This window comes from Chelonia mydas, chromosome 2 (assembly GCF_015237465.2).
Source record: "Chelonia mydas isolate rCheMyd1 chromosome 2, rCheMyd1.pri.v2, whole genome shotgun sequence".
Lineage (NCBI taxonomy): Eukaryota > Metazoa > Chordata > Testudines > Cheloniidae > Chelonia > Chelonia mydas.
The window spans coordinates 104,263,298-104,289,873 of NC_057850.1; the positions used below are offsets into that span (position 1 = coordinate 104,263,298).

The following is a 26,576-nucleotide window of genomic DNA, read 5'->3' on the forward strand; positions in this document are numbered from 1 at the left end:
CAGTCTCACAAAAACCAAAGATCTGAAGCCTTCACACACTTCTGGGGAAGCATAACCCAAGAGAGAGACTAATCTTGCTGTTCTGAAAAACCCTTAGCATTAGCCAAGTTTTTTACCTTGGAGAGATAACTAACTTTCCCGCATATTACAGAGACCCATATTACAGAAACAGAATACCCATTTACAGCTAAGTTAACTGAAAGCTTGGAGAAAGCCTCTTCAGGAGAAGCTGCAAGTAGAATCCATGGTTCTTTACAGCAGAACCAATGCTCATCCACTTTGCCACACACACTTTCAAAAAAGCATGTGAAATTACGGGCTTCTGTAACCCATACAAACCATGTGTCACCTTTTAGCAGGAAGACCACATGTACAGGTTGATGATTCTGCTACCACTTTTACACCAAGAAGTCAAGTAATTTAGAGAATTATGCTTTTACATCGGCGAGTCCAGGTTCATTTCCCTCCCCCGAGATTACCTGATGATATGGCCACTGTTACATTTGGTTGTTCTGACTGTAACCACAATCTACTGCCAGAGCCAGAAATAGCAATAAGAATCCTGGTGCCCAGTGTTCCACCGCTGTTTCACACACACTTATGTAACATCCCGGCAGCGTCTGTGTTGTGTCCCCATCTATACGCTGCACCACGTAATGGATATTCCCTTACATACTGTCATTTACTGCTATAGCTGGAGTGGGTGGAAGAGGTCTATGCAATAAATCAGAAGACTGCAGGTTCCATCACTGCTGATGACCCATGTAAGAATATATAGTGTTAAATATAAGTATTCAAAGTTAGTATAAGTATCCTGGAGTAATTGTTAGAATGGTTTTATATTGCAAAGTGGTGTATTAGGAAGTGAATTTGGATGAGCTGGATGTTGTGTTAGTATTTCTTTTACTGTTGCATTTTTATTATTTGCTTTTGGTAAATGGGGCTGTCCCTTTATGAACAGTGTTGATCTGAGACTGATCACAATAGGTGGGAGATTTCATCCATGTGCCTAGACAGTGAAAGATCCTGTTGGTGTCAGGGCCAAAAAGGTCAGAGCTTGATTTAATAAATGTACATTTCCACAATGCAAGTCTTATGCTCAAATGGGGAATATTAGCATGTATGGTGGACTGGATGCCTCAGAGCATTGCTAATGATCTACAGAATCTTTCACCTATAGGACACCAGTCTGAGTCCTGTGCAGCTTAGCTATGGGATATTTGAGAGCCCCTCTCCAAGATGAAATTGGTCAGTTCCAGCTACCATGTCACAAACTGACCCCCCACATTAGGGACTCTATTTTACCATGTGTTTGTACAGTTCTAGCATACAGGGGCCCTTATCTTGTTTGGGTCCTCTTTCAAGAGCTCTTGCAATAAGGACCAAATTAATTTACTCAAAATTTGCAAGAGTTGGCAACACTCTCTCTGTCTCTCTTTTACACAAACACACAGCACAAAGGACAGAAGACAGACCAAAAACCATATATAAAAAGATCAGGGTTTGGAGGTCAAGCTCATGCTTTTTGTGACTCCGAATCATGATTTTTGAACTTTTGAGGTTGGCGAGACTGAGATTTGCACAGGATATAAATTGGAACAGAATCTGGGACAGGTTTTGCTAGCTATAGTTACAGCTTTGTAATCACTGTTTCTTACTACTTTTACTCACACAAGTAAGGGTTGGCAGGCTCTGGTCTTAAGTTAGTTCATTTCCTTTTGCAAAACCTGCAGGGAGAGTACAAAAGAATGTTTTTGGTTGCTACAAAATAGACTTTTTAAAAAGTTCAGTAATTTGAATGATGAATTAGAAAAAAAAAATTCACAATGAAATTAGACAGTTAGAATCCCAAGGACTTTTTCAACCTATTACAATATGTTTAATTAGTTTAAAGTTGGGGCACGTATGGTTTGACAAAACCCTTTCATTTTAGTAGGGCAGTTTCATGAGGGAGGGGAAGAAAAGAAAATATGGATGTCCTTAGCAAGCATGGGCCTGTGGGTTTGGATAAAATGACATGAACTTTCTCTGAAGTCCGAGAAAGTTTGATTCATTTCTGTTTCCTAATTTTTCACTGCACCTCTGTACTTCCAGTCTTTGCCTGCAAATGACAACAGAAATATCAAAATACCACAAACAAGACTGTTCTCACAGTATTTCTGGCCCAACCAAAACCAAGACATTCCTCCTTCCCTGACCACTGACTGACTGAAATTCATTCTTTCAGGACCATCATTTAAGAGAAGTGCTAGTTAAAACCACCTAAGAAATGTTTATTTCCTCTTCCCATCCTCCTCCACCTAGATTTGTCATTTCTATGCTTGTATCAAATGCTGAGAATAGAAACTTCATAAAGATTCCCAACAGGTGTAAAAGCCAAATACTTTACTCCAGCACTGCTGTTTTCCTCTTCTTTCCACACAGCTATGTACAGTATGTGTTCTCTAATGTAGGGAAGTGCTGTGGATACAGATCAAAGCTGCTAATAGAATCATGGACTAAACTAGGCTTAATAGGCTAACTACTTCAAATGTGATTAAGGTTACAAGAAACCAATCCTTCTCCTTAACTAGGTCTGGCAGTTCCAGGTTAAAAACTGATTTTATAAGGCTATATACTCTTCTTCCATATTAGTCAAATTTCTATATTTTTCTGTTTCCACAAGCTGCAATTTGTACATTTCCTGACAGAGCCTTGCCAAGCCATCAAACAGACAAGTTGGCAACTTTAGGACTGAGCAGCAGTTTCAGGAAAAAAAGAAGGACCTGGCCAATTATTCAGCCTCCTTCCTCCTTTCCCTATTCTAACAAGTTCACTGCTGTAGTTTTGTGGGATCGGATATTTATGTGGTCACCTCGTGCTACTGCTAATTTATGATGTTCCCAGTTAAACCTTTGTAGCCATGTTGGAAGTTGAATCACACCAACATATAGAAGAGCTGTTAAACTGAATATTCTTTCCCTCACAGCAAATACTGCATGGTCCATGTAATTATTGCATTCTTCAGACGCATCACTACCTGTATTTCACATATATTTTCACTGAACAAATAAAAATCAACCCATTTTCATAGTAACTAAAAATTGGGTCAGTGTGCACATTTTAAAATATGACCAACATTGGCTAAGTTTAGAATATTTTAGGTAAATGTAGTATTTTACATTGGTTTTCATATATATGAAATACATCATACTATTTATCTATTTGTTTATATGCCAGCAATGAGCTCCGAGCAGTACAGGACACAAATTTAAAGCCTGTCCGGGTCCTGACGACATCACAATCTCAAAGATAGACATAGGGAAGACAATGTTTGTTAAACATATACTGTACTTGGAACATCCTTTTTTTTCCCTGCCTGGGTTAGGTGGATGAAGATAGATAACTGATCGCAAATAAGGTCCCTCTCCGCTTCTCTGCTTCCATTGAAGCTACTAATGGAATTCCCCTAATTTGGAAGACAGAAAGGGTAATATACATTGCATGGTTTTAAGGGGTGATGCAGATCCCACTTGGGCATATGTTCCCATATGTCCTCTGGACTCCGCCGTAATGCCTTTGGGCACTCCTGTTGTTGTAAAGGCTTTTCACACTCCAAATTGAGATACAGATTAAAAGCCAAAATATAGTCCTAAATCTTCAGCCATTCTCTCTGATACAGTTATACGTGCTCACACTCTATATTTATATATAGTCTTGATCTTGCACCCGCTGAAGTTAATAGGAGTTTTGTCATTGACTCCTATGGTGCAGGATCAGCCTCTACATGCATTCATGTGCGCACATAGACGAGATAATTTTAAGCTTCCTGTTGGGATTCTGGCAATACACCATTTTTCTCTTCTTACTACAAATAATACTTTCCAGGGTAAAATAGCACAGCAGCTATGTAAAGAAACAGATTCATGTACATAGGAGCAATGTCTTCTCCAACCCCTAAAGCCTGATTTCCTTAAGACAACTCCATGCAGACCTTATTCGGCAAATGATTTAGTATTCTTTGGATTATAGAAGACAAAAAATAGCCTATAAAACATAAGGTATATCTGAGCAGATGCAGTTTTACAAGGTGTCCCTGTGGTGTTAATACCTAAGGAACCCAAGAAGTATGAGTTCATCACAAAGTAATCTAATATTCCAAGGATGATCAATGTTCATTTATGAATGCATGTATTATGCATATATCTCAGCCATCAGCTGATGGGCTATGCTCTTGTAAAGAAATCTACAGAAACTTAAACAAGCAGCTGCCCTCCCATCAGCCTTGAAAAGCAGAGGCAGCAGAGAGAGAGATTTTGCTAATGGAGCTATGTTTCTATTTTCTCTTCCTTACCAAATAATTTTCCTTTTGCCCTTCATTTTTTTTAGCTGCTTTGTAATTTTTTAATTTGGAATGAGATTTATGCTTCTGAAGACTATCTGAGAAAGCTGGATTAGAACATCTCTCTCCTATACCCATGCCTTTAGAATACATTTCTTATATTTTTGGCACACCGAACCTTTGTTCCACTAAATGAGCAAAAATACTATTTCTTCTTTAACCCTAAGCTCACCTGTTAAGTTGAAAAGCTGAAACAATTATTTATTTATACATTGTACATAACAGTAACAGTATCTTTCAAGCAAAACATATACTACCTCTTCCATATTGCATTGGCTCATGAAAAAAACCTCCATTTTCCATGGACAGCAATCCCCTACCTTTCTAAAGCATTAAAGACATCAGTTCTTTAAAATATTGCCTACCGTTTAAATCACTAAACTACAGATAAGCCAGAAATGCAGCAAGATTTACTGCTCTCTGAATGTATATTCTTTCAAGACTCCTTTAATCACCTTCTCCCCCCTCCTTTTTTGTCCCCTCTTCCCCTTTTCAGTATCTGCTGAATAAGGTTCCTGATTTCTGTCCCTGCAGAGGGCAACAAAGAGCTTTGGTGTTGGTTGTATCATTTGATTTGCACCCTAATGAAAAACTGTAACCAATTATAGCATTCTCTTGCTATCAGACCTTTGTGAGCCCTTGACAACCAACCTGAATCATGTTAGCTACTCCAGGCAGACTGATCACTTCTCTAAATGCACATTACTGCTTTGCTGCTGGTATATTTCACAGGCCTGATGGGCTGGCTAGCCAGTCCTCACATCAAAGAGTTGATTGTTCTGACTTATTGGTCATGTGTCTCTCAAGGAAACATACTAACCTTTTAGAAAAAAGGAATGCGGGAAAGTTAGATGTGTAATCATTCAAACTAGCATATAATGTTTTAGTCCAGCCCCCAATGCAGTTGGTGAAGTATTTAGCTTTTGAAAACGTGTTTCAGTAAATCAGTTGTCCTTTGTAAAGAGGAAAAATGCTGACTTAGGAGAAGTGCAGGATAATACTTAAAATCATGTTACAATTAGCCTGAAAAATTTATATCTACAGTGGTTCAAGCTATACTGTGGTGTGCGTGTGTATATCTATCTATCTATAGCACACGTGTATGTGTGAATAATATTCATCTCACCTGATTAAAGGTTTCCAGCTTGCTGTACCTATTATCATTTGTAGCACAGTTTCATGCCTGGAGGCTGATATTTTCCTGTTCTATATCTCTTTGTTATTCTGAACTCATGACAGCACAACTAAACATTCAGACAGCAGGAGGAGCTGCATGAGTCCACATCTCAGTTAACTGAATCAGGCATATCAGTAAAAGATTATACTGGCAACTTCTACAGACAGGGAGAAAAATATTCAACTGGATGGTGAAAGGTGGAAGGTGAAAAAAAAAAGCATAAACAAGCTCCCCTGCAAAATATAACATGCTGTTAGTTTTACTCTACTACAAGGGCTTTGCTATAAAATATTTAAAACCACTAAATTACTGCTGGTCTTACCAAATATCTACTGTTGTTTTTCATATAAACTTCGTGCAAGAGGCAGAAGGAAGTCAGTTATTCATTCTGGATATGTGAACAGTGAAACCTAATTGTTTCAGTTCATCCTTGTCCTGCCCCTTTATCTGCTCTCCTCTACTGAAAATGAAAATGAACAACAGAATAAACAGTGAGATCTGACCCTGGTGGAATGCAATGGCCCATTGTGTGAGAAGCCTATAGCCCAAACAATTTTGACAAAATAAGTCTTCATCACCTTTTCCAGGGAACCCTAACTACATACTTTCTGGAACATCTGACTGAAGGTAGCACTGGAAGCAAGAATCTGTCTTGTGTGCTTGCTCACCTGCTTTTCACACATCTTGTAGGCCAGGGTTTCTCAGCCTGAGGGTCGTAACCCAAACTTAGGTTGCCACAAGGTTTCAGAGGGTCACACGGCGGCTCTTGTGGCTATGGTCCCATGGAGCTGACTGGGCCCGGCTCCCTGCTTCAGGCATTACAACCTCTCAGGTTGCAGCATTACTCAGGTTTGGCACGGGTGCCCCTTTGTCATGATGGCAGTGGGTGGCCACACCAAATTTCAAAGCGTGGCACTTTGAAGCCATGCACCAGGCCACAAGGCCATGCTCACAGTTTTGGCCCAGTTGGCCACCTGTCAGGGAGATGGAGCCAAACCTGAGCAGCGCTGTCACCCTGGAGGTCAGAATGTCCCCCCATAACCAACCCAAGCTCAGTCTCCATTAAGACCCCACATCTCCATCCAGTTTCTTTTGTTTGTGGCATCAAATTTGTTGGATACAATGCTGGTCTCCTACGTAAAAACTGAGAAGGTTCATTATGGCTCTACCTTGCATCCAGTTATGATTTTAGAAAGCATTCTCAAACATTGATCTCTGTAGAGGACCAATCCATCTCCCACTGAAATCAATGCAAGTGCCCCACTGAGTTCAAGAAAAGTTGAATTGGGCCCTCAACCCACCAATGTATCACCTTTTCTAATGATCTAGATATCAGAGGTGAGATCAAGGAAAATTGGTATCTCAATTCATAGGCGCTGGAGCACCCACGGAAAAAAATTTATGAGTGCTTAGAATCCACCAGCAGCCAGCTCCACCCATCCCCCACAGCGATTCCTGCTGCCGGCAGCCCCACTGCTCAACTCCTTCCGCTTCCTCCCAGGGCCTCCCACCTGCCGAAATCAGGACCTCCCACCTGTTCCGCTGAATGCAGGAGGCACTGGGGAGGGGAGGAGTGGGGATGGGGTGCGCTCAGGGTGGGGGTGGAACTGGGTGGAAAGAGAAGAATGGCAGAGTGGGGGCAGGAAGAGTCGGGGCGAGGTGGGGGTGTGGGGGAAGAGGTGGAGTGGGGGTGGGGCCTAGGGTGAAGCAGGGGTTGAGCACCCCCGGGACAAAGAGGAAGCTGGCGCCTGTGTCTAAAGTAATTCCTTTTTACACTCTTTCTAAATTACTTACCTAATATGCACAGTGGTGCTATAGGTCAGAACCAAGCACATAACAGGAGCCTTCTCCAACCTGCTGAGAGATTAAAGGCATGAAGGAAAATAGGCACAAAAAACCACTGCACAGAACATGTATACTGTGGGATTTAATCATTAGAGCTTGACAGCTTCGTGAAGAGGCAGTTACAACCTTTTCAGCCTCCATAGGCAAGAATACAGTATCCATTCTTCCAGTGCTGTATAACTGTCCTTCCCCTATGCAGCTACGCATTGTTCAAAAATAGCTGCTTCTAGGGCCTTCTCACACATGCAAGACGATTGGCCCCAAACCATCTGGGAACAAACTACCTACAATAAGTTGGATTTGTCAAAACACAGCCATGTTTAAAAATTTATTCTGGAAAGCCACGTCTTTAAATAGACCCTGAGCAATATCTCAGACGTCTCATTACCTAAAACAGATCTGGGGCAACACCTCCATGAATCCCAGAATAGCTTCTCAGCCACACCCAGACCAATGCTTAATGCTAACAAATTGGACCACAGCTTTTGCAACCGCCTCAATCACACTCTGGGCTATGCACTCACAGGACACCCACACAAACATTCTCTCGTATTGGCCCCTCTGTCGCAGTTTTCTCAGATCCCATCCCTCTCTCATTCTACTAGAGATGAGAAAATAGTGGGGGTGGGGGAATTGCAAATATTTGTTCTAATTCAAAGTTCATTTCAATTTGAACATCCTTGCAAACCTTTTGTGATCACCTTATGTCAGTGGTTCCCAAACTTGTTCTGCCACTTGTGCAGGGAAAGCCCCTGGTGGGCCGGGCCGGTTTGTTTACCTGCCGCGTCTGCAGGTTCGGCCGATCGCGGCTCCCAGTGGCCGCGGTTCGCTGCTCCAGGCCAATGGGAGCTGCTGGAAGCAGCAGCCAGTACGTCCCTCAGCCCGCGCCACTTCCAGCTGCTCCCATTGGCCTGGAGCAGCAAACCGCAGCCACTGGGAGGTAAACAAACCGGCCCGGCCCACCAGGGGCTTTCCCTGCACAAGCGGTGGAACAAGTTTGGGAACCACTGCCTTATGTGAACCTTTGAGAATTCAACCTTATGTGAACCTTTGAGAATTCAAGCTGCAGTAGCATGAATATTTGCATGGCAGACATTTTTCTACCTCATTCACCCTTCAGGAATTTCTGTTGTCTATTCAATTGTAAAATCAATATTACACATTAACCAACACAACATAAACTGTGATATTTACTTCTGTGATATTTACTTCTGTGATAAATGTATAATTCACAGATCGGGAGGTATGTCAGACACACAAATCACATGGGATTGTTTCTGTTCCCTGATTGCATTATAACTAACCAAAATAATGTAAATTGCAAATTTTACGATTTACAACATAATTCAAAATTTACTCCTTATTGGCTAGTTATATTGGACATCCTATAAGGGAGCAGAGGGAATACTTTGTGACGTATGTCACTAACCAAAGCAGCATGCATTGAGAAATGTCTATTGTAAAATTAACAAGTTGAAATTTGAATGATGATCTCACAAAGCATTATTTGCTGACAAAAACAAAATTTTGAACAACAAATAAAACTAGCTGATTTTCATGATCTGTTCTTAGACACAAAAGAAAAATTAATGGAATAACTTTTTCACCATTCTGCAGTGTCAGATTTTTCTTATATTTTGCCTTTAAAATGAAAATATTGTTACATCTGCATTGCAATATTAAACAATGTACACAGTTCATCTGTTGTTTGTTTCTGTAAGCTATAGTAGCTGGAATGTTTCTAAACACGTATGGTAGCCAGGACTTATTGATTACTTAGCATAACTTTGCCAAGATGAACAGGGACATATGAATGGGGCCAGGGAAACACATAAGGATCCTATATCTCCAAAGGGCCTGGCAGCAAGCCCTAACTCTAGCTATGACCAAATATTCTTTTGGCAGATACAGATGGTACATTTCTATCTAATCCATAGGCTTTGTTAGCTCCCACTGAAGTAAATCAACCTTTAAGCACATTTCTACTCTAGATGAAATGGTTCTGAGATATTCTATGATCCAACAAGTATGATGCTTTGCTTGGTCTACTATTAGGATCATTTTAGCAGTAGTTTTTTTAACAGATTTAAATTCCATTGGCTATCTGCTCTGGTCCTCTAGGAATTGCGCTTAAAGATCTGACTTTATCCAAAAGTATTATCCATGTACGAAGAAGAGATAATTTGCTGTCTAAGGGTCAGGCTCTGTCTGGGAGGTGGTAAGCAGTATGGATATGTATTACCACAGGGAATTTCCAAGAGGCACTCCTCTTCTCAGGGCTCCAGCGAAGACAGGGTAAGTAAAGTACGTTACTTTTTCTAAATAAAGGGTGCAGGGGCTGGTCAAAAATCTAACTCTGTTTTATCATGGTACATTCAATGTTCTGATGTATTTATCTAGAAAAATTCTGTATGCTATAACAACCATTAGGATTTTTTAAAATTATTATTTGTAGAATTAACCGGTTACACCTTTACACAAAGCATCAATACCAAATTAGTATTAGCTTTCATTTGTCTTTAAAACTGAATTGTAGTGCTCATAGAAGATTCTAGACTGACTACACTGGAGACTAAAGCCCATCCAGAAAGGATTTGAGGCTCCTGTATTTATCCACAGAGCAGATATAGGATGGGCAGTTGCATTATAAATTTTTCCACATCAGCCCAATGTACTCCACTGACTTTCATTAAGAATAAGTAGTTTGTTCAATCTCTATTCCTCAAAGGTTTCTAAAGCACCTATCACCACAGTATCTAAGATAGATAAATGGATGCCCCTTCGGTTGTTGGCCTCTATGTGAAGCTGTTAACAAGGATGACAGTTGCAACCAACAGCCATGGTGGCTTTTTTGTTGTAAACACTTGTCCACTAAGAACTGAAGCGCACCACAAGCTTCTTTTGTCCATTAAACAACTAATAGATGTTAACCATTTTCAGTGACTCCGTACCTGAGGAGCTCTAGAACATATGCCAGATAACTTAGAGGTAAAAAGCTACATATTCCAGTGCCAAATACCTGTCTCCTAAGACATTCATTTGACCCCTAGATATAAGTCTCGAGTTAAACTGGAATTTAAGGATTCATCTTAAAAACAACAATGGGTAAAACTTTCAAAAGCACTTACATAACATAGACTCCTAAGTTCTAGTTTCAGAAGTGACTTAAGCACTTTGGGGCTAGTTCACAAAGAAACTTAGGTGCCTAGACAATCACTGGGGTTTCACAAAACCTGAGTTCAGCGCCTAGGCTCCCTATGCAATGAATGGGGAAAGTCAGGCACCCCAGAATGGGATTCACAAAGGCCAGCATAATAGCCATCTCCTCACCTAAAATACCTAATGAGAGATGCCAAGCCAAGGGGTGTGTACTAAGCCCCATCCCCTCTCAAAGATAAGCACCTAAATCCCCTTGTTTGGGATTCTCAGCTGAAAGCCCTCTAGTGGTATTAGGCACCTGCACTACTTTAGCAAAAAGGAGAGCAGGAGGGGGAGATCTGCATTGGGATCTGCCACCTCTTAGGTGAGAGCTGAAAACTCTGGGCTATGGGATTTTCGCATGTGGGGCTCCCTCAGTCTCTCCTGTTGAGGCTGTTCCACTGTGGATAAATAATAAAAGAATCATTGGGCCAGACACAGAGATCAAGCATGAGAATGATTTTGTATCCTGGTTGTTAGCATTTAGGAGGTGGGAGACCCAGGATCCAGTCCCCACCCCCCCCACTGCAGTGACTTTTTTCCCCAAAGCCACAGTGGAACAGCATCAACAGGAGAGAGAGGTGGCAGACTCTTAATCAAATCCCTTCCCCATCCACCTGAGGGGGGACTTGAACTGGGGGTTCCCCCACCTCCCATGTGAGACCTCTAACCACTGGGATAAAACGTAGAAAGCAGCAGCACTGCCAGCTCCTTCTCCACCTCCATTTTGTGTAAGCTCACCTCTAGGGGTCTGACCTAGTAGGCGAGGTATAAGCACCCTTACCGGATTGGGCACTACAGGCAAATTAGGCAGAGGAATGCCTATCTTCCCCCATGCATCTGATGAAGTGAGCTGTAGCTCACGAAAGCTTATGCTCAAATAAATTTGTTAGTCTCTAAGGTGTCACAGGTACTCCTTTTCTATCTTCCCTCAGTTTGTGCATTGCGGTGGTTCTGCACTGTGCATGCTCAGAGGCAGAAACATAGGCACCCAGGGAACTTTACTGCGTAAATTTAGGCACTGAGCAAATTTAGGCATCTACAGGGTTCGGAGGCAGCTGAGAGGGTTTGAATTCCAGGGCGGACGGCCTGATTCTAGGATTTTAGGTACCTAAAGTGGCAGTTAGGTGCCTGCATAGGTGCTGGAACTAGTGGTGCAGGGGGTGCTGCTGCACCCACTGGCTTGAAGTGGTTTCCATCATATCCAGGGTTTACAGTTTGGTTCAATGGCTCTCAGCACCCCCACTATACAAATTGTTCCAACACTCCTGGGTGCCTGAGGCCTTTTGTGAATCTAGCCCTTAGGAGCCTAAGTCATATGGAAAGCTAAAGTGAAACCTAAATGTTTTTGAGGCTCTGAGCCTGAGGCACTTTTGAAAATTTTATTCCAAATGGTATTTTCTTTGTGTCCTTTTAATTACTTTTTAATTGATAGTGGTCTTTAGACTTTGGGCCTGATTTTCCACTACCTAGCACTTTGGGTAGCCATTTACACGTCTTTAAGACGGGTATAAAATGCTATATTTTCAGATTGGTTGAGTTTTTACCCTTATTTACACTGGTGTAAATTACTAGCCTAGGGAAAGCTGTGAAAATCAGGCCCTTAACTGAACTTGTTAGATGGTGCGAGTAATATGCAAAGTGTTTCAATGCTGCTTAGGACTGTTAGCTTGGAGAAGAAAATACATACCCATGCTATCCCTTTCCCCAATGTTCAATAGTGAACTTCACATAGCATTGACCAAGATTTATGGATGGTATTTATTTTAATGCTGTTAGGTGACACCATTTCATGTTTTCTCAAAGGGACTCAATGTAATGCATTTTGAGTGAAAAATAAAAACAAATAATTTTAAAAAGGGACAAGCTATTATTCTTGGAAAACAAAACTTTTTTTTAAAAAAGGGGTCAAAGTAAAAAAAAACCTACAGAAATAATTTAAGAATGAGGCATGGAGGAAGGCATAGGCTTTGCTGATGACTCTAACATAAATGTCTTGGACTTGAACACTACCTCAGCATGGGCTCTCGCTGCTGACAGGACATGCTGTTATTCTTCACAACAAGCATTAAATATACAGAGGAAAGGGGTTACAACTGCTGTACTGAAGGAAAATTACTCCATTTGCAAAAACAAAAATGCTTTCCCTGTAATAGAGAGCATTCTAATTTACAATTTGAAAGCACAATCTTATGCTATAGGTAAACCTGTGATTACTAACAAAATCACCTCAGTTTTCTGAGAAAGAAAAAACACTTTTCCTCCCTATTTTTCTTCCCCTCACCCCCAACCTTTTGTGTGCTACATTCTAATGAAAGGTCAGAGGTGAGGACTTTATTTTCCTCCAGACCATGAATGCTAAATAGCACTAGCACGAACAGTTCAATGACCCCTGTGTGTTCTGAAGTTCCTAAAAAATGAAAACAAATGTTAAGCTGGGTTTCAAATCAGACCCTTTCTGCTTTATATATACTTATGGAGAACATTAGGCCGCTTACAAAAATCAGTCTGAACTGTGACTTCTGACCTACCTCCATTTTAAAATGGCTAGCTTCATTTCCAAAGCTGCCGCTGGGCTTGCAGTCCCCAAGTTCTCTCATGTAATTCTCACTTGGTGCCTACTACTGTTCATGTGCAAGTTACATAAACCAGAGCAATCTCTAGCACACATCAAGGGCCCCGTTCCAATTTAAAAGTAGATGACTGGAGTAGGTGTTATTTGTACCCTATGTCAAGCTGTGATTGCTCACATCTGGCAACAAGCTGAATAGGACTTTTGATTCAGGGTGAAGAAAGAAAAAGTTGGTGGTAAGAATGAGAAGGAGGATGAAGCGGGGTTTATCTTACAGTGTTGTGACTTGAAATGAGATCTCCTTGTAGCCAGAAAATATCAAGTTAGAAGAGACCGGTTTAGTCATGTATATGTGCTGCAGTATTGCTGGATAGCCATGACTACAAATCCAAAAACGTAGTCCTGTGACATTTAAAATCCCCACATTCAAAAATAAACCAGTTGTTTGCTAAAAGCTTCTGACATATCAATACATCCTCATTTGTGGTAGGACAACAAATGTTTTTTCAGTTAGTATAAAAGCATGGCAATGGTCTCTTGAATCTAATCTCATCACTGTGGGCCAGACAACTTCTTTTTAAATCTCATTTTCGTGTTATTTTTTTCTTCTTCTTCTTCTTCTCTCTCTCTCCTTCTCTTTCATTGTCCCTAATGCAGATACAGAGCAGAGGTCTGAGACTGCATTGTTGAGACCCAAAGATTACGATCAATTTGCAACTGTGGATTGTGCAGCTACTAATACAGAGTTTGCCACTGCTTTTTCTGGAAGAGATTCTTCTGGGGTAAAAAGCACATACACTGCATTGGTGGCTATTTGAATATTTAATCTCATGCCTTGCTGCAGAACTGCATTAAAAAGATGTACACTGTGCTTATAAAATACTGTGCAGAAAGAAAGGTGTAGATGGATGCTAATGAAGCTTGCAAAGATAAGTAAGTTGGTATTTAAGTATAATTCTACTTATGAAAATCCAGATACTTAGAAATGAAAAAAGCACAAAGGTCTTACTCGCTTCAGGAATCTGAAAAGTGTGGGTTGAATACATTTCAGAGCTTCCAGGTATTTAAAACCCTGGAATATGTGTTCTAGTATTACAGTTCTCTGCTGGTGCAGCTAAAAGCAATGTGTAATTCAGTGGTACTACACTAGGTCCCCTTAAATGAAAAGACAAAGCACTAGGGGTCAGAAATCACCAGAGGTTCTCTCTCCCAAAAGCAGTAATTATTCAAAAGCTTCCTGAGCACTTGAGTACAGTTATTTTTAAGTATTTTAATAGAATTTGATTTGCTAGGTGGAATCACCTGGCATCATTTTTGTAACTATAGAGCTATTCTCTGTCTGCTTCTGTAACTGTTGGTTGTTTTATTTTTTTATGGAGATAGATTCACAGTGGTTTCAAAACAAATCTAAGAGAATCATTACCACTAATTTGTAAATGAGAACATGTTTACTTGGAATGGTTTTAGAATGATTTGAGGGTACTTCTTTACCTTAGTGAATGATTTTTATGTTGAACTTTTCTGTGATATATGTATTATTTGCATGGGTCTGGTCTATCTTGATGGATATTCCCACAAACAGAGTAGTTCAGCTATACTTGTACGTGTGCGTATGGTAATTCTTACTACAAAGTCAGCATTTACAACCGTTTCCCCATCGTAGTGTCTGCCCACGCTTACAAGGAAGAAAGAACTGCAGGACAGCAGATCCAGTGGAGTGGTAAATGTCAGTAATTGTGGATTTTTTTAATGGTAGTAACACTAGGTGGATAGATTAGCTGTAGATATTTATTACTCTTTACGCTCTGAAAATCAAAAGGGGAGCTGAGGAAAAAGGAGCTATGGGAAGAAAAGAAGGGAATCTATAAGACCTGCAGTTGATTGCACCTCTGAAGGCCATTAACTATGACTTTAGACAGCTGGATTTGAAAATTCTCCATTCTTAAGGCTCCCTTCTCTCCTTGAAGCCACTCCCTATTTTAAAATTTATCAGCGATTTCCAACAATCAGTCTAATTCAATTTTGACAGTGACCTCTAGGCTAGAATACATGCAAATTTACTCTTGAAAACCACTTATAGACTACAGCTGCTACATAACAAGAACATGGCAGTTTGACTTCTCAGACGACTTCATCCATTAGATTTAAGAATATTTAAGTTCCAAAAAGCTTTGGCTACCTACAAATTAATGGATGTACCTCATGATATATCATTAGTGCATAAAGCCCTGAATAATATAGGATTCATCTACCTTCAGTAAAGCATTCTGCTTTATGGGCCAGCAGTGAGACTGACTGAACTGAATGTGTTGACCATCCCAAGATGTAATGCAGAGAGAATGGGAACGAGGATTTTTTTCTGTTGAAGGCCTGCACTACAGGAATTCTGTCCCTCTGGATATCTGCTCTTCTAGGTCCCTGATTTCCTTCAAGATGGAATTTATTCTATTTTTTGTCATTTTGGGTTTCATTTGCGTTTTGTGCAAAGGTTGCTCTTCATTTTTGTTTCCATTCTCTTCTGGACATAGACAAAGGCTGACACCATGTGTCTTTGTACATTTGTTAACTGCATTTGCTAAGTCATCCAGAGGTCTTTGGTCATGGGTTCCAAAGATACTTAATTTATTATGATTATGTAATGTAGCATCATTGACACTGAACAGAATCACACAAAGTACAAATTCAGACACATCTACAAAGTGTGGTTTTCTCAGGTTATTACCACTATTGGCTTTTTTGAGATGAGATGGGTGAGAGGTGAGTTGCATGTGGGGAAGGTTTCTCTCCCAGAAAGACTAGTTAACTTTAACTTCTTTGAGGGATGTTGCCTTCTTTAAGGACACAGGGAATGTGTATATAAAACACTGTCAAGTATAATTTCTTCTATGTGAGGTTATTTATTAAGTTTGTCCTGGCCTGAGCTTTCAGAGTTTGGTATTCCTTTCTTGCTCCATGGGAACTGAATACACATAACATTACACAGATGATTTTCTGAAGGCCAAATCTTGAACCTGGGTTTAGATAGTAAGGCATGCACATACCCCTTATTCCTACATCCAGGCACTCCTGACCAGTGCAGAGGCTTGCCTGGAAAAGGCTGAGGAGCTGTTGAAGGGAACTGGGGAGATCATACAAATGAGACCCCACAATTCCAACTAAGTTTCCATGTACTTCTGCTCCGCACAACCAACAGTACAGCTGCAGTAACTACAAGTATGCAGCAGTGGGAAACCCCAAATAAGAAAACAAAGTTCTTCCAGGGCTGGACTAGTCTGGGTCATGTACTTTGTCCAACTCCCTGATGAGAAGTGAGATCACCTCGCTGACACTTGTTTGGGCTCTGCTGTGAATTTAAGATTCCCCGCAGCTATCAGTCAGCTACTTAGAACCAAACCCTACCTCTGCTGATTTAAGGAGGCTCTACACAAGTGCAATGCCTTTCGAAAGTCACCCCCACAGACTTGGAATGTCATGGATTCCACCGTTTGGTCATCAAGGAAGCATCCACCATTGCAGCTGTGGAGCTCCAGCTAACCCTATGCTTTCTCAGATAGGACAGATTTGGCCTTCAGGGCTCTGTGCAGTAGCATATATGTTTCAAACATTCTCATCTTGCTCCTGTCACATCTGCATCCTCCCTCAACTTGATGCAAATAAGAAAGGGAAATATTTTGTGTTTTGTTGCCCTTGGACAGTGATGGGGAATTTCCATATTGGTTTCAATACACTAGATCATCAGCAGCAATACTGAAAGCACATAGGAAAGATATAAGATGTGGCAGGGGTCTGGAAAGCCAGAAAGAAATGTATTGTTTTCTGGTTTTGGAAAGTTCTGCCTTGCACATTCAGCATGAATTGTATTGTACTGTAAAATTAACCGAACAACAGCACCAAACTTTCTCTGCAAGAAGAGGAAAATCCCACTGCTGTATGGAAGAAGTTTTCTGACTGACTCAGTATCATTCCAATGTCTCAAGCTCTTCGGAGCAGGGACTGCCTGTTATGGGTCTGTTCATTGCCTAGGACAACATTGCCTTGACCCACGGGTAGGGCCCCAAGGCACTACCACAATACAAATAACAAAAATAATAATAAATCCCCATGCACTGCACAGGAATTTAACCCCAAATCATAATACAGTACGTGTTTTAACTTTGTTTTTGAAAAACTATTGATTGGGTGTCAAACCACACAAAGGGGATGTATGTTACAGGCCTTTTTGTCTCTATGGATTTTAAAAGATTATATACCATAGTTACACATGGAGAGGATAAAACAGAGAGGAAGGCTGGTCCAGAGGTTAGGGCATTAGACTTGAGAGACCTGGGGTTCAAGTCACTGCTCTGCCACAAACTTCCCGCATGATCCTGGGCAAATCACTCAGCCTCTCTGTGCCTTGGTTCCCCATCTGTAAAATGGGGGGTGATAGCTCTTCCCTACCTCACACCGCTATTGTGAGGATAAATACATTAAAGATTATAAGGTGTTCGGACACTATGGTGTTGGGAGCAACAGAAGTACCTTAGGTAAATAAGTTAACCATGGTACAGGCCCTATTGACTTTAATAGGAGCTGTGCCAACCTCTGCTAGTGCTGAATTTGATCCATACTCGCTAGGATTTAGGACGTAGATTTAATTTCTCCACAGTATCCAGAAAGCTATCTGACCAGCAAGCTGTTCCAACAGCAACAAAGAGCAACCCAACCGTGTCATTCTGATTGTTCACACATATTTTACTTTGCTTTATCTCGGTGCTCTTCCAAAGCCACTATCATGAGTTTACCAGATTGGAATAAAGCTCAGTCACATGCTTTTGTCCTAGAGATTACAGTACCTGTCACTGTCTAAATCTAACACAAAACCATCTGCTGAAGTGCCACACAAATAATGGAAAGAGCAAAGCTGATATTCTCAAATACAGCGTTTCAGTCATTATGGCCTATATGATTTTAAATATTTTTTTTAATGGGGATTTGACTGCAAAATAAAAGAGCTTGGTTAATCACTGAATTGCCAGCAACACAGTCATGCTGAGAAACTGGAAATCCAATAGGGTGAAAGACAAGAGATCATCCCCATTTCTCATTGCTTCCTGTGAGTAGATGGCATTCAAACTGAGGAACTATAAGGACATCTTTAGGATACTGGAAACTTTCTGGTTGCTACATTTACAAAACAGAGACTATCTTTCAGATAAGAATTTCTGTCTCAGGAGAACTGCAAAAGTATAAATGGCAAGTAGACGCCTAACTCCCACTGAAAATCAATGATAGTCGGGTGCCTAATTACCATTTCCACCTTTGACAATCTCCTCCTCAGTCACTCTTTGAGCATATACATGACCTGAGCTTCCATAATAATAGTTATGACTCCCATCTAATTGCATTTAACACCCATTTTTCTTCCTCTTCTAAGTTACTTTATTTTGGGGAGGGGTGCAGTTGGTTATATTTCTTAATCAAGTGGAAGTTTCAAGTTGGATTTAGCAGGAGAGTAAGTTTAGGGAAGTTCTATGTTAAGCTGCAAGATGTCATTTGTTTGTTTATGTTCTTTTTATAAGAAAGCTCATGCAGAGAAAAAAAAACAAGGACTAGGCTATGTTACACAATCAGGAATAGGGAGATGGAGCAGGGAGTGAGAATGTGTGGACTCAAGGACTGAGCCTGTAGACTGACTCTTATGAAGTCTGATGGAAAGGAACAAATCTTTTCTCCTATTAGAGATATCACATTCACATCACCACAGATATGTGGCCTGACTTCCACCAGCCTGCAAGAACGTTGGAGCACATTAGGCAATCTCTGCCTACTCTGCCCTGTTGAACTCCAAAACAAGCACCTTATGGAAACATTTTTGTGATCCACATTGTCAAGGCAGGATTCAAATCATAATTTTACCTGTTCACTGGAAGGAGGAAGGTCCCATAAATGGTGTTGAGTCCAGATCGTGCATCATCTTCCTGCCTGTCTTCCTATTCTCCAGCTCATGAGCGTGAGCTAAGCAAATCTGAAAAAGAGAAAAAGGATCTTTTGTATTTTCTCCGAATTACTCATCAGCATGTGACTTTGCTGCAGATACAGCTTGACACTGACCCTCCTTGAGCCTCTGGGATAACTCAGCATATAAAAGAGACTAAGACACAGAAATTACAGCAACAAGGGATGAATTAAGTCCCCTATTTAGTCTTAATTCTCCAATCCAACAAATATCTTGAGATACCACAAAATTTTCAGGGCTCCCAGCCCCTCTCTTCTTCTCATTCCTGACTCCACCTGTCTCCTGTCCCGCAAATGGATGCCTCCCCTCCCCGCCCCCGCAGCCCGGCTCAGCTCTTCTTTTCTTTCTTCTGACTCTTTTATCTTTTAAATGACGCGGCCCTTTGTGCTTGGGCATTTGGCCAGAAGCAATCAGCTATGTATTGCACCACCTTTCGTTATTATTTATACTGCAGTAGGGTCTAGAGAGCCCCAAGTGAGATCTCATCACCGCCATGCTAGTCACTGTATAAGAGACAGGCCTGGCCTATACTTAAAAGTTAGATTGCCATGGCTATGGTGCTGAGGGGTGTGCAAAATTCACACCCCTGAGCACCGTAGCTATGCTGTCAGTGCTTAATTTGTGCCAGGGCTGGACTTGCTGCATCAGTTATGAAAGTAAAAATATTGCTTGAGCCCCAGCATCTAATTTCTTAAGCCCCAGTGCCTCTTTCAATACAAATTAAGCATTGTATGCCCACCTAACTCCCAATGTAGATGCCGCTAGGTATGCAGAAGAATTCTTCAGTTTACCTAGCTATAAACCCTCAGAGGGGCGGATTACCTACAGCAGTAGAAAAACCCTTTCCGTCGCTGTAGGAAATATCTACACTACAGTGGCATAGTTGCACCACCATAAGGCTATGCCGCAGTAGCACCCATAGCATAGACCATGGACACATAGATCAGTGCTTGCCTGACAAGATTACAATTTAAATAAGAGACAAAAGGATGGGAAAATAGGCCAAGTGATTTGCCCAAGGTTACTCACCAAGTCAGTGGCAGAGCCTTGAACAGAACCCAGGTTTGCTGATTCCCAGCCCTCTGGCCATAGATGACTCTCTACCACATCTGGATCACAAACATTCTGTCTTAATTCAAGACTAGCAGCAACAGTAACAAATGGCTATACCCCTCAGGCATGCAATATAGCCTATATATTACAAATTTCCTAATGAGGTAAACTTAGAGTTATATGGGCCCATATTGTCTCTCTTCGCAAAACATTTGTGCAGGTATAAAACCCACATTTGCATGGACAAATGGGCATTCATGCAACTAGGTGGGATAACTGTACAACCACAGCTCAGCACTCCCCTTCCTTTCCAACCCACAGTTGCTTCTCTATCAGCAGCAGATGGCTCCAGCTTTTAGAATCATAGAATCATAGAATATCAGGGTTGGAAGGGAACTCAGGAGGTCATCTAGTCCAACGCCCTGCTCAAAGCAGGACCAATCCCCAATTAAATCATCCCAGCCAGGGCTTTGTCAAGCCTGACCTTAAAAACCTCTAAAGAAGGAGATTCTACCACCTCCCTAGTTAACCCATTCAACTGATTCACCACCCTCCTAGTGAAAAAGTTTTTCCTAATATCCAACCTAAACCTCCCCCACTGCAACTTGAGACCATTACTCCTTGTTCTGTCATCTGGTACCACTGAGAACATTCTAGATCCATCCTCTTTGGAACCCCCTTTCAGGTAGTTGAAAGCAGCTATCAAATCCCCCCTCATTCTTCTCTTCCGTAGACTAAACAATCCCAGTTCCCTCAGCCTCTCCTCGTAAGTCATGTGTTCCAGTCCCCTTATGATTTTTCTTGCCCTCCGCTGGATGCTTTCCAATTTTTTCACATTCTTCTTGTAGTGTGGGGCCCAAAACTGGACACAGTACTCCAGATGAGGCCTCACCAATGTCAAATAGAGGGGAACGATCACGTCCCTCAATCTGCTGGCAATGCCTCTACTTATACAGCCCAAAATGCCATTGGCTTTCTTGGCAACAAGGGCACACTGTTGACTCATATCCAGCTTCTCGTCCACTGTAACCCCTAGGTCCTTTTCTGCAGAACTGCTGCCTCGCCACTCGGTCCCTAGTGTGTAGCGGTGCACGGGATTCTTCCGTCCTAAGTGCAGGACTCTGCACTTGTCCGTGTTGAACCTCATCAGATTTCTTTTGGCCCAATCATCTAATTTGTCTAGGTCCCTCCGTATCCTATCCCTACCCTCCAGCGTATCTACCGCTCCTCCCAGTTTAGTGTCAGTTTGCCACCTCTACAGCTATCTTTCAGCTGTTCACAGATGGGGGTAAAGCCAGAGCTTGCTGCAGCTGAAAAGGAGAAACAGCCAGCAAGAAACAAGCAATTGAGTTGCAGCCCGGAGAAGAATCTTTATGGAACACACAGGTCAGTCCTTATGGGACAGAAAGGGTGGAAACCTTCTCACATCATGGCTGCTTGTGCCCTTTTTTTTACACCCTCTCCCACCACACTTGCTTCTGTGTCAGTATCCTACCCCTCTATAGTTGCATGTCTCCCCGGCTTGGCTGTTCCCTCTTTTCACCCTTTCTGGGGCAGGATGTTGTTGTCATACTATCTGTAAAGTGCCCAGTGCGCTGTTGGCCTAAATAAATAATTAAATAATGCTCAGAATATTATGCTAATAACTTTGGGTTCCCGTTGTTAATTTCTGAACCAGTTCATTACCCACCAGGCAGGATCATGGTACAAAAATTCTATCAGTGGAATAGTCATGCCCCAAAGTAGCACATGTGTCCGATACTATAGGGCCATGGAAGCGCTAGTACACTTAACTGTGGCAAGCGAAATACACAGCAGAAAAAATAATCTGTTTTAAGTCCAAGTTGGTCAAGTGAACTGGCACATATACAACTGGCACCTTCCCAAATGCCACGGTGTGACAGACCCTTAGCACAAGTGCACAAGCAAAGCAGCATACAAAGAGCCTCCCCCTTACCAGCACTGCCCACTCAAGAGCTTTTCTCAATTTCTGTCCCTGTGTTTCCATTAGTGGAAGGACCATTATAATTATAGTCAAAATGGGTGGGGGAGGAGGCATGGCCCCATCCCCCATCTGCAGCAGCCCACAGACAGGACAACCATCCTGATGAATGGCAAATCCAGCACAGTCCCACTGCATGCTGAGGCACTGGTGGAAGAGGGATTGACTGTGCCTAAGGCAGGGCCCAGCTCCTCTTAGAGATTCCCAGTGAGCAGGGTAATTCTGCATTGCTTCCTGCACTGGTTGGTCCCAAGCCTGTTTTCTAGGCTCCAGTTTCATTCAGCTGTGGTGCTAAGATTACTGGGATAGCAGTGGGAGGCTGACCTCAAAAGAATGAAAATGGTAGAATACAGTTGCCAAGATTCAGAAGAGGAACTTTTGAAACAATGTTTTGTTTTTATGTCTATACATTAAATAAATCTTTCCAGTAAGACCAGGTTTTCTGAAGCACAGGATTTTTAAAAGGAGTGCAATTAAAATTCCTTATGTAAAGCTACTTTCCACCCTTCAAGCTAAAGCCAATGATTCTTAAAAAAGAAAAGAAAACCACAACCATGTGTGCACAGAGAATATCTGACAACCTGTTTTTAATAAATTAACATTTATTTATCTCTCAGTCCCTTTTTTCATAAGTGTTCTCAGTCAGATCACATCTGATCTCTTCACAAGGATTCCCACTAGTTGGGCATAGAAAAGAGGAAGGCTGATACCATTCCAGCCATTGCCACTCAGATCCTATTTTCAGAGCAACTCCTAATGGTCTAAATTCATCTTCTCAGCCATCTTTTTTTGGGGGGGCAGGGGAACCTTAATTGCTTTTCATGTAATGACCAGACAATCAGAATTATGAACTCCTGTCAACTTTACCCCCAAATTTGTCTCTGTCTACTGTCTTTACGTTTTGGGGCTGTCTACATTGGATGGGACCCACTCTGGTTCATGTTTTTAGCCAAGAACCTGAACCTGACATAGGTTCACAGATAGAGCTGGGCAGAAACCTGGTTTTCCATCCTGTGAGACTTTCAGAGAGTTCTAATTTCTTTCCGCACCCCACATCAGGATGAAAAGTTGAAGTCTCAAAAATGTTCACAAAATGACAAACTAAAAAAAAAAAAAATCAGTTTGGGTCAATTGAAAAGTTTAGTTTAGTTTGGATAATTTTGAAGCCTTCCATTTTTAACTTTTTTCTTAAATAGTTTTAGTCTAAATTTTAAAAAGGTATTTTGACTCAAAAACCCAAAACTTTCTGGTTCAAAAATATCAAAATATTCTGTTTCAATGATTTTGAAACTTTTTATTTTTGCAAAAAAAACCCTGAATTGAGAGATTCATCAGAAATGATCCCGTTTCACAAACAGTTTAAATTTAAAGAAAAAAAATGGCTTGTTATAAACTTTCCAAACAACTCTATTCTTAACAGCCCCTTCTCCTTTAACCTCACAATGAATAACATATCAGCCCCAAATAGTTTGAAAGAACCTTAAATTTAAAAAAAATATTATAAAACTGATTAAATCATTCTATTAAAATCATGTCTAGTCATTGCTTTGTTTAGCAATTTAGGCTGCGATTTTTAAAGGAACCTATGGGGTTTAGCTACCCAACTCACAATGAAACTCAATGGGAATCAGTAACCTTATGTTTCCTTGAAAATCTCAACCTTAGTCAGATGACACACAATATTGTATTTAAGGAATTAAGTCGGTATTCATGCAGGTATTTGTGTCCCTTTAACAAAAAAACCAAACAAATTAGGATCACACAAGGATAAATTATAACATGATTAAGTTATGGAACCTCATACTTAGCCAACATGGCTGATCCCAAATACAAAGGTAATAGATCGAGGTCAAAGTAGGAAGCGGAGGCTGATATGTGGCTGGTGGAACATAATCCTTTCCTTCTCGGGTTAAAAAAAAAATCCAGATTTCTACCCTGATCTAGGTTTGCTATGGAAGTAGTGGCACAAATATTGCACCAAAATGGTGGAAAAATGTAGAAGTAAGACAGGAAGGAAAGATGATAGAATGTGAAATTTTGTCAATTTTTTAAAAGACCTGCACTTCTGTCCAACGAACTCAATCTTAATAAAGAGTATTTCTAGTACCTTTGGATTGGTTTGGTCATATAGGAGAGCTTGATTCTGGAAAAGCAAATATGTTGGTAAAAGTGCATAAAAGTATCTAAGGATAGGCCTAACTGTAGCAAACTGAGGAATCAAATATGTTCTCATGTTTTATTTAAAGAATTGCAAGACACCTTGAAAAATGAGACTTGAACCTCACAAATGACTCAACATGGACAGACCCTTTTACTTGCATGGAGGCCTATTAAAGTCAAATTATTGTCTGCTCAAAACATCACATGTGTATTATATGTATTCATATTCATCTAACGTTATGCAGTCACCATTGGGGATGGAACACAGCATCTGTTTAACAGTGCTCAGGTACTAGCACAGATAGGCACACCTTGGAAATTCACAAGCATTCAGGACAGACTGTGAAGGAGAATACTATAGTCAAAGGAAACAATAAAGAAAATGTACGGAGACAGAATGTAATTACCTTGGAATTTGGCCACGACATCAGTGTTAACATACCCCTAATACTGTAGAAAGTGCCATGGAATTTTGATGAATGAAAATAGTCAGAATTTCGTTTGTTTCACCTTGTATGTCAGGTAGCGCCTTCAGGGGCACAACCTCCCCTAACTCCATTGGGTCAGTACTGAGTCCGAGGGAACAGTGCCTCCTACCAAAACACCACTTCCTTTGATACGTGAATTTTTCCTAGACGTTTTCCATCCAAGTACTGACCCAGCCTGATCCCGCTTAACTTGTGAGGTCTAATGAGATCATACATTTTATGAGAAAGTAAAAGAGCTTAACTGGCCTTAACTGAACACAATCAAACTTAGCAGTTAGAAGTAACTTGGTTCACCTCAAGTGGAAAGCGGTGTGTTGAGGGGGCTTTCTTTGCTTCTGGAGTCTGTAATTAAGATTGTGGGACATTTACTTCCCTGACAAATAAGAACATGTTTTCAACTTCTTTATTAGAGCCTAAGAGCCATGTTTTCAGAAAAATGTGGTAGACAGATTGGTCTTTCCCATCTGTCAGACTCCCAAGAAGGCATCCATCTTGCCATACCCCAATGAACCAAAAGGTGACAACTTGGGCACAGACATGGAGATGTTCTCACTTGAAAGAATATTTAGGAAGTAATTGTGTATGATATTTTTCATTTGTCAGCTTAAAACCAAATAAAATACATGGGCCAAGATTTTTAGAAAGGATTTGGGGAACCAGCCTGAGATTCCTTAAAAGGTGCCTGATTTTCTAAAAATATGATCATCCACCCCTTAAAATCATTTAAAGTGTCTCACGTTGGGCACCGAAAATCACTAGCCACTTTTGAAAACCATGACCATATACGTATATGTTTTGGGCAGCAACTTAACTGCAAATGCTCCAGGCAATTATCTGTGACTACGTCTGGCAGGCAAAAGGGCAGTCACAGTTCAGAGCCATCACCTTCTAGGGTCAGAACCTTGAGTCAACAAAATGGTCACTGAAATAACATATTTGTAAAGTTCCACTAAGGCGAAACCTGGATCTCAGAGAGGAAAAATTCTGATTCTCATGGGAAAAAGTTTTGGTAAACATCTCTTCGTGTTTCACAGTGAACACATTCCACCCACACAAAGACGGCTAAAGTCTCACTTATGGGTTTCCAAAATGACGACACTTAAGAGCATAGCGTAACCTCAGTGTTTAGTGAAAAAATACAGGAAAAGCAGCACCTCCCTTGTGGAAGAGGAAAAGAGCAAAAGCAAGAGCAGCATTTCAAACACAAAAAGCCACCACACACCACCAATGCAGTGACTAGAAAGTTAGTGCCTCTCTTTTGGTGGCTATTTAAGGTGAATCAAACAAAGCCGTGCAAAAGGATTTTTAAGTAAATATCCAACTCCAGGCCAACAGGTCAGAGCCCTGGGCTATTTTCCTATGGTATTTCATAACATAAAACTGCAAAGTGCAGCGTTTCTCCATATACAGGATCTAGCTAGCTATTTTAGGGTTTTATACCATTTCCCATCACTGTAGTATCTGAGTGCCTTCCACATAAAATCAATGGCAATACCAAAGTCCTAGTGGACTGGGGGTTTTGAGGTGGGGTTTTGAGGTGGGGTTATTAATTTCTGTTTTTGTGATGTATTTATTTAGTGAGTTAGTTGGTTGGTTTTGCTTTGATTGGGGTATTTCAAAGTCATGAGTGTCATTCTCACATTGGTAATGCCTTTTACCAGGATCCAAGTATTGTCTAATATAAAAGAGGCTAATGTAATGT

General features: G+C 41.0%; 1 long non-coding RNA gene across 2 annotated transcripts in view; it reads right to left on the reverse strand.

Moving 5' to 3' along the window:
- The window catches only part of LOC114019526, a 784,643-nt gene that overhangs the window by 128,853 nt on the left and 629,214 nt on the right, over positions 1-26,576 (reverse strand). Inside the window, exons 12-13 of one of the 2 annotated variants that reach the window (XR_006288643.1) lie at positions 19,072-19,180; positions 7,353-7,412 (exon numbers count right to left, since the gene is read on the reverse strand). This is a non-coding gene — a long non-coding RNA (uncharacterized LOC114019526). Of the gene's footprint in view, positions 1-7,352; positions 7,413-19,071; positions 19,181-26,576 lie in introns of those variants that run through there. The other variant, XR_006288645.1, reaches the window with a different exon arrangement.